This window comes from Oryzias latipes, chromosome 22, assembly GCF_053564925.1.
Source record: "Oryzias latipes strain Hd-rR chromosome 22, Olatipes_Hd-rR_3.1".
Classification (NCBI taxonomy): domain Eukaryota; kingdom Metazoa; phylum Chordata; class Actinopteri; order Beloniformes; family Adrianichthyidae; genus Oryzias; species Oryzias latipes.
In genome coordinates, this window is record NC_136258.1 from 15712997 (window position 1) to 15721191 (window position 8195).

The 8195-nt window shown below is 40.2% G+C and overlaps 2 pseudogenes across 2 annotated transcripts; both read right to left on the minus strand.

Annotated features, from left to right (window-relative positions):
- Positions 1–721: 721 nt before the first annotated feature.
- LOC101170805 (cytochrome P450 1B1 pseudogene) lies at positions 722–3737 on the minus strand (annotated as a pseudogene). The gene has a single exon (XR_013653351.1). The product of XR_013653351.1 is annotated as a cytochrome P450 1B1 pseudogene (transcript).
- Positions 3738–4379: 642 nt separating this feature from the next.
- Positions 4380–7894, minus strand: LOC101173514 (cytochrome P450 1B1 pseudogene; annotated as a pseudogene). The gene has a single exon (XR_910978.4). The product of XR_910978.4 is annotated as a cytochrome P450 1B1 pseudogene (transcript).
- Between the last annotated feature and the right edge of the window lie 301 nt (positions 7895–8195).

Here is an 8195-nt window from a genome sequence, read left to right on the forward strand (position 1 = left end):
ATTTATTTGTTTGTCTTTCAGGAGTCAAACTCGGCAGGTCGAGGGGGCGTGTGCAGCTCAGAGTGGGTGAGTTGGGGTGAAAGGGAGTGTTTCAGCTGGACATGTTTCATGGATGTTTGGAAAGCTGTGATGGAAACAGTGAAGGTCAAGCAGCCCGGTTCTTCCTCTTGGGTCCTTGTGGTGTCAGAGTCTGTAAAAGTACAAAATATCCTCGGCCTGCCTTCTATTACGATGGATGAAAACAAGTCGAGCTGCAGCGCTGCTTCTGTGAGCATGCAGGTTGACTCGAACACTCACTCAGCCCCCCCCCCCATGGGACTGACTAAAAACGAAGGAAGGAAACTCTACGTTGCTAGCCCACACTTAAACTAATATTGATGTACCATACTTACAGGAAAAGTAAATGTTGACCATGGTGTGGTTCTGGCTGTTCCATAGCAAGGAAACAAGGCAACAAAGTATTAATATAGGTACTGTATAAGGTGGAAAATGACGAATATTTTTAGTTGATCTGAAAACAAAGAAAAACTGTAGAAAATCTTAGAAAAAATCAGTCTTGTAAAGTCAAAAATGCATTTGTTTTTTCTTATTTCCCTTGCACAAAAAAAACAAAACAACTGTTCCAATAATTCTGTTCATGCTGATACGTTGTTGACAAAGGTTGATCACTTGTGAACCTTTTTACACATCTTACTTTTATTCTGTCACAGGAAGACTCAAATTTATCTGGAGTGAAAACGTACTGTTTTATTCCAATTGTTAGTTCACACTTATTTAATTTTCCTTTTCAGGATGATCACAATTGGAACTCAGGGGATCATCACTGTGTTTTTAATGTACAAACGATTAGATTACTTTTTTACATCATTAAAAAGGTTGTATTTTCAAACAATAAGGTTCCTTTACACTTGCAGGACAAAAGATGAACACTTACGATCATTACAGAACCTGGATTATTATTTTAAACCTGCACATTTTGTGCCTCCACAAAATGCATTGAAAAAAAAAAACATTTTGAGATTACACAATCTATGATCATACTTTTCCTAAATTCCAGACACATCAAAATCTTTTTGGTTTAATCTTTGAATACATAGTCCTTTGTAATTGCATACTTGCTGAGTAGAATTATGGATTGTCCTTATATTGAACCTTTATTGAACATTTTTAGACTTGCCTCAAACATACTGAATTCCAGCATTAACATTTCTTTTACATATTTTGGATTAATGATAATAATTTATTGACCAAAAGCAGACAACATAAAGAAGCTCAGGTCAGGGATCAGGTATGTGTCACTAATACCAGCTTAGCCCCTAAATTTAATATATAATATAACTTCAACAATAAGATTTTTGGCAAAATATGTGACATTTGTTTATATGAGAGGAAGAACTATTCAAAATATTAAAAAACAACATATCCAAAATTTTAAAAAGCTAATTTTTAGACAAATACTAAAGATTTAGAAAAACACAAATGTAATTTTGTATATTTTGATGAGACAACCTTTCAAAGAATATCACATTAAAAGCTTTTTTTTTATTTTACTAAACAAATCATTTTTCTTTGCAGTTTAAAAAAATTCAAAAACAGCAAATAAAAAAAAAAATATTACAAAGAGTTCATGTTACTGGTATCCTGTTGTGAAGTTTTAATAAAAAGCATTAATATTTGCATAAAATGTTTTAAAGTACAAAACTGTATTTATAGGTTAAATATTCATAGATCTGCCTTGTGCAATGTGAAAGAAAATTAATTTGTAACAAAAAATTGATCTGAAACAAACACTTGAGTTTTCCACCAATAATTTCTGAATGTAATAATCAGCTGAACATTATCTAAACCAAAGGGAGACTATAAAGCTTACAAGTTTTATAAGTTCAGTCAAATTTAAATCATAGGTTCAAATTTTTAGAGAACATACCTAGTTCTTTAGAGAAAAAAAAGTTTTTTACGGCTGTTAAAGTAAGTCTCCTCTGAGTTTTGCTGTGACTCTGTAATCCAAAGGCTTAAGTGTCAAACCATAACTGTAGTTCAAAGAGAAGTCCTTGTCTGGGCATTTTTCAAAGCTGCACTGGTGCAACAGGATTGCAAAGAACAAATATATCTCAACTTTGGCAACCTGCTCACCGATACACCTCCTTTTCCCCACTGAGAAGATCAGGACGTTGTTGGTGAGGTCTCTGTCCAGGGAGCCACTTGCATCAATGAACCGCGAGGGGTCAAATACTTCAGGGTCCTTCCACATCAAAGGGTCATGATTGACAGACCACTGGTTGATGAATACCACAGTGTCCTTGGGGATGCTGAGGCCGTTAACAGAGACATCTGAGGTGGTAGAGTGGGGGATGGTGACGGGGACGAAGCTGGTGAAGCGCATGGTCTCGTAGATGAAAGCGTCCAGGTATGGCATGTGCGGTCTGTCCTCCACAGACGGCAGTCGGTCACGCCCCACCACCCTGTCAATGAGCTTGTGGAGTTTCCTTTGAATGTCGGGGTGTTTTGCCAGCAGGAGGACAATCCAGTGCAGCGCGGTGGAGACAGTATCCATACCTGCACCAATTAGGTCTGCCACTGTTGCCGGAGCGTGTTCCTCTGTGAGCTCAACGTCAGCTTCATTGATCCCACGGATAACAGCGTCGCTCATGTCTCTGGTCACCTCCGGATCAAACGTCTCTCTGTGCCCGTCCACTTTGCTCTTCACAAACACAAAAAACTCTTGATTCAGCTTCATAAAATTCTTGAAGACCGTTCGGACGGGATTGGGAAAAGACTGGAGCCACGGCATCACATCGACCAAACTGCCAGCTCCGACAGTTTGTCCGAACTGATCTATCTGGTGAAGCAAGGCTCTGAACTCAGCATCCTCGTGTCCGTAGCGCCTTCCAAAGCACAGAGCACAAATCACATTTGCAGCAGCTACAGTCACTTCATGAGCTGGGTTGAAATACTGGCCCTGAGAGCTGAGTTTAAGGAAAATCTCCACAAGCTTTGTGGCCTCAGCTGTGATCTGCTGCTCGAAAGCTTTTTTGGTTTGGCTGTTGGCAGATGAGAACGCTCTGATAGTTGTTTGAGCAAGCTTTCTGTGAATCCGCCACTGTTTGCTGTAGTTTGTGAAGGTCAAGCTCTTTCCATCGGAAACAAACTGAAAAGACACAAAGTTCGGTCTGCCTGCAAACTCGGTGCTGTGCTGAACCAGGGCCTCGCGGATCACCCGGTCTCCGTTCAGGACCACGACGTCACTGCAGCCCAGACGTATCTGATACACATCTCCATACTTTTTGGCGAGCTTGCTGAAGATGATGTGAGGCATCTGGCCCAGCTGTAAAGCGTTGCCCACCACCGGCCAAGCAAAAGGTCCCGGCAGTCTTCTTCTGAGATTCCTGAACCACAGACAGACTTGCAGACAGAAAAGGAAAACAAGTGAGGCCACCAGAGCAGTATGGAGTTGTCCACTCCACTCCCTGATGCTGCTGCTTCTCACACCAAACTCTGCTTCCATTTGAGCCATGTTCCTACTCTGCCGAAACTCCGTCATGCAGAAAAACAACTTTCATCCCAAATTCTAGATTTTTTTTAGATAACTTTGCTTTTTGCAACAATCTAAAAAAGCTGAAGAAACTCTGCAAGACCTCCAAAGTTCTATCTTCCTTCACAGTCAGAAGCTGTCAAAGGGGGTTCTCCATGAAGCAGCTCATCTTCGGGTGACCCCTTAAGAGGAATGGCAATTTTAGACTTAACACTTGGTTTATATGTATCTCTGTGGTGGGAGGGACCACTGACTCAGGTTTTAAATGACTTCTCCCCTCCTATTTTGACCTTTTTCTGCAGACCTTCATCCTCTTCCCACTCAAAGCTTCTCTACTCTTCATTTTGCTTGTAGAAAATGACAAAAAGGGATTTTTTGCTTTATATTGAATATAAAAAAATGGAATCACACATTGATGAGTGATAAAAGATTGATAAAAGATTTATAAACAGATCTTTTATGGAGTTTTTTTCATAGTTTACTTTGCAAACATGTTGCGGACAAAGAATGAGTAACATTAGCATTTGTTTTTTGAAGAGATAAAAACGTCATTTTTGGTTTTCTAAGACATCTTCAAACAATGTTTATGTCGAATTTCCCCTATATCTGCTCATCTGGACAGCTGAACTAATTTTCTTGGAATCCTTGGAGTTCCTGGATCATCTTGGAATCTAATGACTTAGAGCCACTTTTGGAATCTGTTAAAATCTTTATCCATTTGCATCATTTATTTTAGAATGGCGAGAATCTTTTTTGTGTGAATGTTTGACAGGAAGAAAAGAAAATTCTGTACACATGTTTTTTTTATACAGGGGCTTTACCAACAAATCAAATTGCACTCTGAAACTTATCAAATATCACTTTATTTGTTTCAAATACAGCTTATTTTTCCTTCGTGTAAAGTCTCAGTGAATTTCCAAGCAGTCCCCACAACTTCATGCTTTTACATTCAGAGCAAGCAGAGTTAATTCCTTTCTTTTGTGCCTCAACAAACAAACAAAAAAAACATATCTCTTGGGCATTATAACATCAAATCTTGAACACAGAGGCGAGTGTAGTGACTTCCATAGATGTTGAAAAAGTTCCTGTAAACAAACCTTGTTTTGAGGAGAGCTCATGAGTGAGAGGAACTAGCTGCACATGTGCTTTGTTGAATTGCTCAGATGGGTTTGGCACAGGGCAGCTGCTTGTACAGTAAACTTGGACTCAAAGTTTTTAGAATTCGTCGTCCACAGTCCTTCATGTTCCTTCTCAAACACCTAATTTTGATCTCTTCTCGTCATCCTGCTGTGTTTCATCTGCTCTCATGCTTTAAGTACAGTAGCTAGTGATTGAACTTAAATTACTTTTTAAATGAACTATGAATAAAATTACACAAGACAAATGAGAACAATGAACCATCAAGTGACTTTATAACTTTCACATGATCATACATATATGGTTATAGTAGTTTAAATGTATTTATTTATACACATATACCAACACACTCATTGAAAACAAGTACACAATGAACAAAATCTAATCAATTCTGAGATTGCAAGCTTGTGTTTTTTGCAGCAGACATCATTGAAGTAATACTTTTCTATCTGTGCTGCAAATAAAAACAGACTATGGTAATATATGTATTAAATATTTCTGTTAAATATGTTTTTTTACAGTTAGGTCCAGGTATATTGATTCTGACTGTTAAATATCACTTGATTTAAAGTATGTGCTAGAGTCACAGTAGGGAGGCATGCTGTTCACTCTATAGGAACCTGATCTAGCAACTCTCCCCTAAGCTTGGTGCTAATGCTGCATCTGAGTGGCTTTAGTACAAGACTGTAGGAGCAGTCTAGAGTGACAGGCTCTGAGGGGTCACTCTCGAAGCTGCACTGGTGCAGCAGAACTGCGGTGAATATAAACACCTGCACCTTGGCAATCTGGTCGCCGATGCAGCGCCTTTTACCTGTGGAGAAAATCATCACGCTGTTGATTTTGTCCTTGTCGAGACCCCCGTTTTCATCCAGGAAGCGCGTGGGATCGAACACGTGCGGCTCCTTCCATTTCAGGGGGTCATGGTTGACGGACCACTGATTGATGAAGACGACGGTATCCTTGGGGATGTGGAGACTTCCGATGGTGACGTCTGAGGTGGTGGAGTGGGGGATGGTGACGGGGACGAAGCTGGTGAAGCGCATGGTCTCATAAATGAAGGCGTCCAGGAGTGCCAGGTTGTTTCTGTCCTCGGTGGAGGGCAACCTTTCTCTGCCCACCACTCTGTCTATGAGCTGCTGCAGCTTGGCCTGCACATCTGGGTATTTGACCAGGAGAAGAATAATCCACTGCATGAAAGACGACATGGTGTCTTGACCAGCTCCAATCAGATCAGTGACGGTCGCTTCAACAAAATCCTTGCTCAGCTTGCTGTCTTCTCCATGCTCAATCACATTGATGATGGCATCACTTATGTCTCGGGTCACTTTAGGGTTAAAGGTCGCTCTGTGCTGCAGTACCTTATCTTTAATGAAAATGAAAAACTCCTCATTGAGGTTTTTGAAGTTTTCATAGAGACTGCGAACGGGGTTAGGGAAAGACTTAAGCCAGGGCATGACATCCACCAAACTGCCTGCCCCTACTGTCTCGCCAAACCTGTCCAGTCTCTGCAGAAGGGTTGTGAACTCCAAGTCATCATGTCCATATCTCATCCCAAAGCAGAGTGCACACATGATGTTGGCAGCAGCCACTGTAAACTCATGAGCTGGGTGAAAATACTGTCCGGTTGAGCTCCGCTGCAAAAATACCTTCACCAGCTCGGTGGCCTCATCTACAATGTGCTGCTCAAATGTCTTTTTGGTCTGGCTGTTTGCAGAGGAAAAGGCTCTGAGGGTTGACTGAGCAAGTTTCCTGTGTGCTTTCCACTGTTCGCTGTAATTGGTGAATGTCAGACTCCTGCCTCCAGAGATCATCTGGAACGACACAAAGTTCGGTCTGCCTGCAAACTCTATGCTGTGCTGTATGAGCGCCTCGCGGATCGACCGGTCTCCGTTCACAACCACCACGTCGCTCCAACCCAGTCTTATCTGGTACACGTTGCCATATTTCTTGGCAAGCTTGCTGAAGGTGATGTGAGGCATCTGGCCCAGCTGCATGGCGTTGCCCACCAAGGGCCAGGCGAAAGGTCCAGGCAGTCTCCTCTTGAGTCTGAAGTTCCTGACCCACAGACAGGCTTCCAGACAAAACAAGAAAACTAAGGAGGCCACTAAAGCTGGATGAACCTGTCCACTCCACTCCCTGATGCTGCTGCTGCCCTTCACACCAAACTCAGTGTCAAGTGCCATTGTGATGGATAGTCTGCTCCTCTTTCCCTTCAAAAACAACTCGAAAAAACTACCTAAATATTAATACTTTTAATTTATCTGAAGGAAAAAATAAAGCATTAATATCAATAAAGAAAATATACTTTTGATATCTCATGGAGTATTGATAAAATCATTGTGATGACGTTTCCTGTCATCAGTTTGTCCCTTCATGAAGATGTAAAGCTTAAGTGCCAGCTTTTGCTCCATTCCAGCGTCTTATATGTTTTGCAGTTAGTGGGCAGGGCTCAGGAGAACTTTCATACTCCTCCCATTGTGGTAGCTGCAGACCTCACTGGAACATCTCTCCGTGCGGGTGCGCGCTTTCTGGGGGGACACCGGGAGCGTGCAGCGCGCCCGACCGCCGTTCACACGGAGAAGACTCAGCAACTGGTGACCGATGGAGTTGTGTCGAGCTCATTTTTCACGTTTTGACACATATTTTTTGCAGCGATGGTTTTTGCTTTTTGGCGCAAAGGACTGCTTTGTCGCACTATAGGGGGAAAGAAAACCGGTTTTAAGATCGCTTTTCTCCAGATTTCTTTAACAAAACAATCTGCAAATTTCACTTCAACATTTAACTTGTCCTTAATAATAAATAAAAGCGCATGCTTTTTATATATTTATGTTTTTGTTGTGTATATTTTTAAAATTCAATGGATTTTAATTTTTTCTGTATGTACAGAAGTTATTTTCCATGGATAAATCTCTTTTTGATTTATATGTTTTTACTTTTTATTATGTATACTGTATTTGTATCTTTTTTCTATGGACCACATCTGAGTCTGAAATAAAAGTGTGTTAAATCTATTAAAAAACACTTGAAATTTCCTTTGTGTTCACTTTATTAAAACATTTTTTTTTACATTTTTTTCCTCAAAACTTGAAAGTCTACTGTGTTTTGATTTTAATTTTTTGCCAAAAAGTAGTTTATACTACTCTTCACATGAACAATATCATTTTCTACCTAAATTAAATTTTTTCCTATACTTTAAACTCTCCAAATGAATAAATAAATACCCTCCCCCCCAAAAAAGTGACCTCCCTTTTTTGTTCTTACTTGTGACTTTCATTATTTATTTATCTTTGCCTCCAAAATGTTTTAAATGTGTCAAAATCCGGTTTTAAACAACATAAAATTCATAGCAGGCAAAAAATAGAGAATTCTTTAAAATTGCTGTCATAAAATCATCTTAAAATGAGCTTTAATGTGAGTTTTGGGATCCCTTTATCAATTTCCTAGTATTTCACGCATGCTCACGAGGCTTGAGCAACTGCATAACTGTCATTCATTTGTGTTCAGTTCAATAAAAAATTGATCCCAA